General features: G+C 29.9%; 1 non-coding gene across 1 annotated transcript; it reads right to left on the bottom strand.

Annotated features, from left to right (window-relative positions):
- Positions 1-8475: 8475 nt before the first annotated feature.
- On the bottom strand, positions 8476-8574 carry LOC120074849 (U6 spliceosomal RNA). Its single transcript, XR_005481127.2, has one exon. It is a non-coding gene; the product is annotated as a U6 spliceosomal RNA (small nuclear RNA).
- Between the last annotated feature and the right edge of the window lie 2248 nt (positions 8575-10822).

Here is a 10822-nt window from a genome sequence, read left to right as displayed (position 1 = left end):
CATGAGAAGCTGAGTGCAACAGTCTTGTTGAAAGGCTCACAAGCAGATCTTACGAGTTCATGTTGGAAATGGAAAGACCCTTAGACGATGAACAGGACAGCAACAAATGATCAGGTCACGACAGTCGAGCAAAGAATAAAACCTGCAAAATAGAAGCTCGTTATAGGCTGAGTCGCGGAGATTGCTCTCTTTAAGACATTTCACGACTCTGCCCAAGTGCAAGCACGTCAGCAATACTGCCATATTGTCCCCAGGATGACTGCTCATTATCCACCAAAACACACACCCTTTCTGAAAATGGAAAGTAGAAGAGAAAGAGAGAAGAGCTTTCAATTAGAGAATGGGAGGAAGTGGAAAATGAGTTGTGCTCTGAACTATTGAAGGCCACGCCTTTTATAGGCCTTCACCGTGGAGCTACTGCGTAAGAAAGAGGCGGGCAGCCACAGAACATGCAAGGCTGTGTCGAAAAAAGTGATCAGAGGACAAAGTTTTTCCCGTTTTAATTATTAAAAGAGATAAAAATAATAATCACACACATGCACCTTGCCTCGCCCGCCCGATTGGACAAACGACGACAGAATGTGTGTAGGATGTTCACCAAACCCACATTGGTCTATCTCCTCACTCCCTCCAAAACTTGGGTACCCTTGGGGTCTAAACCCAAAGCCCAAGGTTGGAGTACAAAAGGGAAGCCTCCAAATCAAAATTTTCGAATGTGGTATTCTCCAACTAAAGGTTAGTTGCCTTTTATTTTTGAAAATCAAATTTTCACCCAACAATCCCACACTTGAAAATTTAAACAAAAGAGAAGAGCAAAAAAAATTTATCGAGCAGTTTCAGTCAACATTGTGCATAAGCAAAGGTGTCTTACGACTTGAACATTTATGTAGTGTGATGATTCAGAATATACTAGAATAACCCTTGGTTTTGAACTCTATCTCTAACAACATCTTATGCAGAATGTCATTAGGGTGTAGTACAAAAGCTCATGCTTTAGGCCTAGCACGTGTATTCTAGTTTAGTGAACGCCCTAGAGGGTTTGCCTAAAAACTCTATAGGAAGCGACCCTCACTTCCACATTCACATAGGTGAGTCTATCAAGAATACTCCTATAGCTAGGTACCTCACTTATCATCAAGTATAGATCTCATTAAGAACTGAGTTCAACCTTTCTTACGCTTCAGGATATCATGCTCAGACTCTAAGTCATAGGAATGGAACTCTGTGTTTGGTTTAGCATGATTCACTATATGTGATCAGATATTACCCATTGAACCTGTTTCTTGGGATCTTCAGTCTACAGGTTGGGTTTTCCTCACCGTGATTCATCTTTCTATAGGCATGAGTCCTATCCTTTCTGAGGTTCTAAAAACCTTCTCTCTGGCCAGTCCTTTCGTCAAAGGATCTGTCAAATTTTCATCAGTCCGTATATGATCCAGTTTAACTGCACTAGTAGTGAGAAAGTCTCTAATGGTATTGTGCTTACGACGTATTTGTCGTCTCTTTCTGTTGTAGTAACGGTTCTGAACTTTTGTGATTGTTGTAGTACTATAATGGATCAATATAGTTGGTATCGGCTTTTCCCATAAGGGAATCTCTAATAGCAGACTTCTAAGCCAGTTTGCTTCTTCACTAGATGTTGTTAATGCTATCATTTCTGACTCCATCGTAGATTGGGCTAAAATAGTCTGTTTCTTGGACTTTCAAAATACAGCTCCGCCTACTATATTAAAGATATAGCTAATTGTAGCCTTTGAATCATCCGAAAGACAGTTCCAGTCAGCATCGCTGAACCCTTCCAGGACAGCAGAAAACTTTTGATAATGTAATCCTAGGTTTTGGGTTTTCTTCAAGTACCTCATTACCCATTCTATAGTATTCCAATGATTTTTACTAGGTCTGCTTGTAAACCTGCAAAGTAATCCTATGGCATAAACTATGTCAGGCCTAGTGCAGTTAGCAGCATATCTAAGACTATCTATGATACTCGCATACTCATATTGATTAACATTGTCACCAGTGTTCTTGAACAACTTAACACTAGGGTCATAAGGAGTGCAGGCTGGTTTACAATCAAAGTAATTATATTTCCTTAGAATTTTTTTTATATAGTGAGATTGATCCAAAGAAATTCCCTTTTCAGATCTATTCACTTTTATACATAAGATTACACTAGCTTCTCCTAAGTCTTTCATGTCGAAGTTTTCACTTAATATTGATTTCACAACATTTATGACGTGCAAGTTCGAACCAAAGATCAACAAATCATCTACATATAGACACAATATAGTGCAGAGATTATTTTCAAACTTATAGTAGATGCATTTGTCACTTTCATTAACCTTGAAACCTTTAGATAGGATAAGGTCGCCAAATTTTTCATGTCATTGCTTAGGAGCTTGTTTTAGTCCATAGAGAGATTTTTCTAACTTACACACCTTATTTTCTTGACCATGGACTACAAAATCCTCAGGTTGTTCCATGTAAATCTCTTCTTCAAGTTCACCATTTCGGAAAGCGGTCTTTACATCCATCTGATGCACTACGAGGTTATAAAGTGTAGTGAGAGAAAACAGGACACAGATTGAGGTAATTCTAGTGACAGGGAAGAAAGTATCAAAGAAATCTACGTTTTCTCTTTTTCCAAAGCCCTTTGCCACTAACCTAGCTTTAAATTTGTCAACAGTTCCATCAGGTCTAAGTTTACTCCTTAAGATCCATTTGCACCATATTGCCTTGCAACCTGGGGGTAAATCTACTAAGTTCCAAGTTCTATTTGACTCAAGTGAGTCCATCACATCATTTATGACTTCTTGCCATAGGTTGGCATTTACTGAGGACAAGGTAGCTTTCAGATCTTTAGGATCTTCTTCTATATTATAGGCCAGGAAGCCATTTCCGAAATATTTGGCGGTTCTAGCTCTTTTGCTTCTTCTAGGTTCTAGGTTGGTTTCCTCTCTAGGGTTCTGAATTCTAACTGGGGTTATACCACTTGATCTCGAGCCCTCACTATTTTTTAATTTAAAAGGAAATCTATCTTCAAAGAAGACGACATCATTTGACTCAATAATCACTCAGTTCACTAGATCATAGAACCTATAGGCTTTACTATTTAAGGCATAACTTATAAAGACGCACTCGTAAGCTCTACTAGCCAGCTTTCTCCTTTTTGGGTATGGAATTCTTACAAAGGCTAGACAACCCCATGTTCTAAAGTAAGACAAGTTTGGTTTCTTATTCTTGAGAATTTCGTAAGATGAAGTTTTGTTTTTAGACTTTGGGATTCTATTTAGGACAAAACACATGGTAAGGATGATTTCACCCCACCAAAAAGATGCGGCTCCTGAACTAAGTAAAATAGCAACTACTAGCTCAACTAAAGTTCTATTTTTCCTTTCGGCTTTTCTGTTCATTTCAATAGAATAAGGTGCGGTCTTTTCGAGTATTATTCCATATGAGTTAAAGAACTCATCAAAATTATTCGATTCATACTCAGTTCCCCTATCACTATGAGATATTTTAACCTTTCTATTAAATTGATTCTGTACTTCAGAAACAAAAAGTTTGAAGGTATCGAAAGCACCACTTTTGTTTTTCAGAAAATATACAAAAATAAAATCAAAGCAGTGGTCAATAAAAGTAATGAAATATCTTTTACTATTCCTAGTCAAGATGCCATCAAATTCACATAAATCATAATGAATTAAATCTAGAGACTCGAAAATCCTAAATACAGATTTATGCGGAGTTTTAGTAATTTTAGCCTGACTACAATACTCACATTTATCAAATTCATTCGTGGATAACTTAGGTATCATTTCCAGTCTAATCATGTTACTAATTAAATTCTTATTCACATGACAGAGTCTAGCATGCCAAATATTCATAGAACACAGCATATACACAGAAGATTTCATTTTATTAAGGTCTAAATTTAATTTGAATATTTCCTCAGTTGCATACCTACGAATACATTATTTTTGGTAAGGGTATATAGGTCTGCCCCTATAGTTTGAGTAAACCCAGCCTTGTTGAGGAATAGCCTGAGACCAAATTAATCAACGGAGTGTGCAGGACGTTCTCCAATGTAAAGGTCTTTTCAGAGGTAAACTTTAGTTCCACCTCACTGGTTCCAACAACTTTTGTGGAGTAGTGATCTCCCAATAGAATATTCTTATCCTTAGTTTCAGTATAAGTTTTAAAGAGACTAAGGTCATGACAGACATGGCGCCTAATGCCACTGTCTATCCACCACCCTTCACAACCACCTATCACATTTACTTCTGTGATCATGGCGACTAACAGTTCTTCTGTTAGGTTCGCCTGACCCGCAGGACGATGCCTGTTTCTACAGTTCCTTGCCATGTGCTTAATTGTAATTAAAGCAGAGGAACTATACCGTTTCTCCTGAAGGGTGCTTCTATTTTTTCTGTTGGTTCTGGTTGCTGGAGCCACGGTTCTGACCTTTCCTCTTTGTCCTCTTTGAGTTTTTGTCAGGTTTTACCACGGTAGAGGCGGGTTTTCAAGGTACGGCGTTCACCTCCTCCCTTTGGTCCTACTTCCAGGCTTCCTTCTTAATCCTTAGCTAGGTGATAAGACTCTCCAAGGAGAACTCCTTGGTCTTATGCCTCAAAGTATTCTTAAAGTCCTTCCACAAAGGGGGCAGTTTATCAATAATAACAGCAACTTGGAATTGTTCGTCTAGAGGCATACCTTCAATAATTATCTCGTGGGCTATCTTCTAGAGTTCATAGGACTAGGCCTCCATGGATTTGTCATTCGTCGTCTGGAACTTGAGATAACGACTAACAACATATTTCTTTGACCCGACCTCCTCGCTGTCATACTTCTTTTGTAGAGCATCCCAGACCTCCTTTGTTGTTTTCATTGAACTGTAGTAGTCATACAGTTCATCGGTCAAACCATTTAAAATAAAGTTCTTACAAAGAAAGTCTTTCTCCTCCCAGTCAACAGCTTCTTTTATCTGTTGTTCAGTTGGCTCTTCTAGTAGGACAATTTGTTTATCTCTAGTACAGGTGTCGACAACTTTCTTGACGGTGAGAAAGAACAACATCTTTTGCTTCCACCATTTGAAGTTCGCTCCTTCGAACCGAAATGGACGGTTGAGCTCAGATATCATAACATCGTTGTTGCTAGTGGGGGTCATTAATAATCTTTTCATTTTTCATTTTTTATTTTTAAAAATTAAACCTATTTTCTATCCATTTCTTATAATATTTTGATCTCTTTTAAGTATAATGGTTAAATTTTTAATTAAAGTCTAAAAAAAAATTTTTAAAAACTATTTTTTTAGTTTTTAAATTTTGACACCATTTTTTAAACCATTAATAATAAAAAACAATAATAATAAAGGAAGAATTTTATAGTGAAAATAGTGTCAGTAGGTTTAATTTTCAAAAATAAAAGTGCAAAAACCAAATGGTTACCGGATGGAACTTAAATTATTTTGATTCATTGATTTTTATTATATAATCAAAATATTTTTCTTAAAAATTGATTAGAGATACAATTTATAAGTAAAAGCGAGGTTGTCGAATTTGAGGGAAAAAAATAGAGAAGAGATTGTAACATTCAATTATAATTTGTTGTTTGATAGAAACACATGTTTCAAATAGTGTATTTATTGTGTTCATAATTTTTGGAAACAAAATTTAAAAACAAATAAAATGACAATTAATTTTTTTTATGATAGACTATTTTAAAAGTGGTTTTTGAAAATAAGTATACCAAAAATGTTTTCATTGTTTTTCTTGTATTTTTTTATTTTCAAAACATAAAAAACGAAAATAATCACAAATCAAATAAGTATCATTTTCTTTTTTATTATCATATTTTAAAAGTATATATGATGTGAGTACCAAAAAAAAATATTAGTTGAAAAAAAGAAAAACAATAAATGTTTAGCTAAAATACACGTGCATGCACATTTGCTAATACAAGTTATACACTATAAGTGATATTAATTATTTGTTGTTCATATTAAGGGTATTTCTATAGTTTTCATATTTAAATATTTTCTTATTTATTTTTTAATTTTCCTACGATATGTTGCTTTCTATTTTAGTTTGCCTATATATATTATTTTTCATTCCGAATTATCGACAACATTTCTTTGATCAGTTGAGTCATTTTTAGATTGACAAAATATTTTTAAAAATTAAAGGTTTAAAATTGAAATATCATTTTAATCCTTATTAGGTTTCATTCTATTTTAGTCAGTATATTTTTAAATGTCCAATTTCAATAAATCTTAAATTTAGTTTTTATCATTATTAAATTATTTATTTAAAAAAATATATCTTTTCTTAACATTCCTTTATAAATTATGGAATTATATTTCCATAGTGCCTTTTATGGCATGAAAATCATTATTATTATTTAGCCACTTTCCATATAGATTAATTTTAAATAACTAAATTTAAGATTTATGAAAATATACAAACAATTAAAATGGAATGTATGATTTTTTTAAACCATTAAAATGGAATGGATGGTTTTTTTTTTCTTTCTAAATATAAGTAAATAAATAAAAAGAAAAGAAAAAGAAATGTATAATATTTTAACTAAGATTTAGCATTTACGGTGACTACTATATACGATAACAAGATTGTTTACTCGGTGACATTACCTACTTAAGATAATAAATCTCAAGTAAACTCTAATTTTCTCTCTTGCATTATAACTTTATAATTTATAGATAGAATGAATTGTCTCAATTATCAATTTTATGTTTATTTAGTTTAATTATCTGTCTATTTTTTTATGTCACGCCCATATTTTGTTTCACTCGATCTTGTGAAATAGGAAGAGTCTTAAATTGTGGTCAAATTATGTATAATGAGATGCTTTTTTTTTCCTTAACCATTGAGCATCATTCAATTGTTTTATTTTAAATAGTAATAAACATGATCTTTATGCAATCTTTATTTAAATCAATTAGTTCTTAATTATTTTAATTGTATCAACGATTACCATAGGTTGTTAATACTTTAGTCAATTTGATAAATGACAATGATAACAACAATTGTCAAGTCATGTTTCCTTTTTTTAATTGACATCTTTAATTTATATACAATGCATTTTTGTATGTCTAGGTGGTTTGTAGGTTCACATATCAAAACAAAATTACTTTTTGTTAATCGTTATCTATTAAATTCTCCAAATATAATAAATTTTAGATTAAAATATTATTTTGATCTCGATAGATTAGAGTATATTTAATTTTGTTTATATATTTTTTTTAATAAATCTTAAATTTAATTTTTGTAAGTTAATATTTATTAAAATTGATTAAATAATAATAATAACAACAACGATAAAACTCAGGTAAGAAAATAAAATGTATGGATATGTTTTAAAAATTCATAGTAAGAATGTTAATGAATTATAAAATACTTTTTTAAAAAATCAACAATAGACTAACAATAGAGATTAAAGTTAATTTTTTTAAGGTACTTGAACTAAAATTTGATATTTTAAAAAACAGAGACTAAACTTGAATCAGTCTCAAAATATAGATTTCAATATGATATTTTAACCTAAATTTGATAAGTAAAAGAATTTAATGTTCCATCATTAATGCCTTTTTCTTTTTCAAATAGTAAGTGTTCAATGTATAACAATTATGTTGTTGCTTTTTTTAAAAAAAAAAAAAACTACAATAACCGAATCCAATGTATTACTTGGATTTTTTTTAATGATCTTTGATCCAGTTATTATAATCATTAAGATCTCGTTTGTTAACAATTCCATTGTTCGTTTTAGTTTTTGAAAATTAAGCCTATTGATATTATTTTTCCTTTCAAATTTCTTTTTAATTTATCTACATTTTACTAATAGTTTAAAAAATTAAATAAAAATTTGAAAACAAAAAAATTAACTTTTAAAAACTTGTTTTTTAAAAAAAAAATTGATTGAAAATTCAATAATTATATTGATAAAGATACAAATTATTATAAAAAATAGAAAGTAAATAGACTTAATCTTAAAAAAATAAAATAATTATCCAATAGATCTCAATTTAGTTAAAGTGAACATAATTTGTGACATGTATCATCTGTGTCATAGCTATTATTTTTCTATGTTTTAATTTGATTAATGGATTTGGTGCTCACCCTTAAAATCTAAACTCTCTCATTTTGTGTGAAGTATGTAGAACTTATTTGATAAAAAAAATTACTTGGCTTATTTGATCCAAAAATTACTGGGTCCAATTGTGATTTTCTTTTTAATTTTTTGTTTTTCAAATTTATGTTTATTTCCTTTTAATTTTGCAATTACATTTTTCCCATTTAGTCAAATTCTAAAAATAAAAATAAAATTTTAAAAGTTATTTTTAATTTTTTTTTTCAAAACTTAGTTTAGGTTATTGATATCTTAGTAGAAAATATGGATAATAAAAAGCATAAAATAATTTATAGGTAGAAGTAATGTTTATAAATTTAGTATTCTTTTAAATATTTGGACTATTTCTCGATTTGTATGTGTCACCTTTGTGCAAAGGTTATGCTAATCTTCTCTATACCATTCCAATGTTATCGGAATGAAGAACCAACAAACTAAGTCCCTTTTTGGTAACCATTTCATTTTTTATTTTTTATTTTTGTAAATTAAACTTGTTTTTTCTTAATTTCTTACAATACTTTGCATCGTTCTTAAGTAAAAGAGCTGAGTTCTTAGCCAAATTTCAAATTTCAAAAGCTAAGTTTTTTTTAGTTTTCAAAACTTGGGCTTGGTTTTAAAAACACTTCTAAAATATAGCCAACAAAGCTTAGAAACTAATGGTGGAAGTGAGATTTGCAGGCCTAGTTTTCAAAAACCAAATAGTTACATGACGAGGCTCAAATGGTTATCAAACACTATGTTTTAGTCAGGCTTGTTACATAAATGGTTAATCAGACCCAAAATAATAGCATATATAGCACAAGAATAAAGGAATTGTAGATATAACACAAAAAAAGGCCCAAAAAAGACTAAAAAACCTAATGATTTTCGCTCACTGGTTTTCTCACGGCTATCAGTGATAGTTTTCTATCATCGGCTATCATTGATAACTTCTATCAATGGTTATCACTTATTCACAGGTAGACTTCTGTCATTGACTATCAATTTTGAAAGACTGACACTTAAAATCTATTAATTGATATCACCGATGGATTTATAGCTATTAACTTTGATTAGCTATCCCTTATTATCGGCTAAATTGCCGATATTCAAATAATGCTCTTCGCTATTGTTTCATCTCGGTTGGTTTCTCTCGTTATGAGGAGCATTGATCATGAATCTTTGATTATCAATACCTATTAAAGGCTATGACCTTTAAAAGGAAAAACTATTTACTTAAATTTTATAATCGATATCATTGATACACAAATATCATGAATATCTACCTAATTTTATCATTGATATCAGTGATACATAGATATCATCAATATCTATCTAAATTAAATATTATTGATATCTATCTAAGTCATATCACAATTATCACTAATATCATTAATACCAATGATATCTACCTAATTTATATTATTAATATACTACAGATGTCACAAATACATGGATATCTACCTAACTTATATTTACTAATATCAACAACTTTAAAAGCTATAATTACTAAATTCATTTTTTTTCATTTTAAATAGGGTTTTAATGAATTCTTTTCTAACATTTAAAGACATGAATGGTAGTGATAGAATTATTCGAGCAACTAATATATAATAAGCATATCAATGGCTATCACCAATATATTTATATTATTATATCATAATAATAAAATTCTATCACCGATAGCTATTAATAGCTCCTATAAGTTTTAAACTTTTATTTTAATTTTGAGTATCGAATTACTTTGTAATTACAATAGCATCCAAACTAACTATTATACACCCATGTTCATTTACTAAAGAGAAAGTGTTACCAAACAAATATTTACTAATAAATTATTATACATTAATTAATAAAAATCTATAAGTTATACAATTCTATCATCGATTTAAGTAGTATGTCAATGATAGAAGTCTATCACTGATAAACTATAATAGACTTAGTCTATCAATGATATCACATGCAATAAATGATAGAAGTTTATTACCAATAGATTTCATATTTCTAAAGTCCTACAAAAATAAAATAAAAATAAAAATCGTAGGTTCGTTATCCAATTCATTTCTAAAAAAGATGTCAAATTTGAGAAACTAAGAAAACTAGGACCCGTTTGATAACGTTCGTGTTTCTTGTTTTTCTGTTCATGCGACCGTTTTTCAATTTTTAAGAAATTAACTTATTTGATAACTATTTCTGTTTTTTATTTCTAAAATTTGAGAACGTTTCTAAAATGGAGCCAAATTTGAGAAACTATTAAAAAAACAGTTTCTTATTCCGTTTCTCTTTAATTAAAACCAAAGTTGTTTTTTGGTAGGCAGCTTCCTCCATGTTCTCTACAGGTTTTGTGATCTTAGTTTTGATTCCTAGTGAAGACTTTTTTGATCTTTTGTTTTTTATTTTTCAGTTTTTATACTTATTTCTCTTCTATATTATTTTTTTTCTATATTTATTTTTTCTTTTTCTTTTATTTCTTTTCTGTGTTATTTTTATATTTATATATTAACTTAATTTTGGATTTTAAAATTTTCAATATTTAGATTTTTTTTGAAAAACCAATATTTAGATTAAATATTATTTTGATTTTCAAATTTCAAATTTCAAGTTTTCACTATGTATATTTAAATATTTTTAATTTTAAATTCTACATATTATAATATGCATGTTTATATATTATTTTTAATTTAATTTTTCTATTTTT

Source organism: Benincasa hispida, chromosome 3, assembly GCF_027475165.1.
Source record: "Benincasa hispida cultivar pf3 chromosome 3, pf3_genome.v1.1, whole genome shotgun sequence".
NCBI lineage: Eukaryota > Viridiplantae > Streptophyta > Magnoliopsida > Cucurbitales > Cucurbitaceae > Benincasa > Benincasa hispida.
The sequence above is the reverse complement of the archived record's forward strand: the minus strand, read 5'-3'. Positions and strand labels throughout refer to the sequence as shown.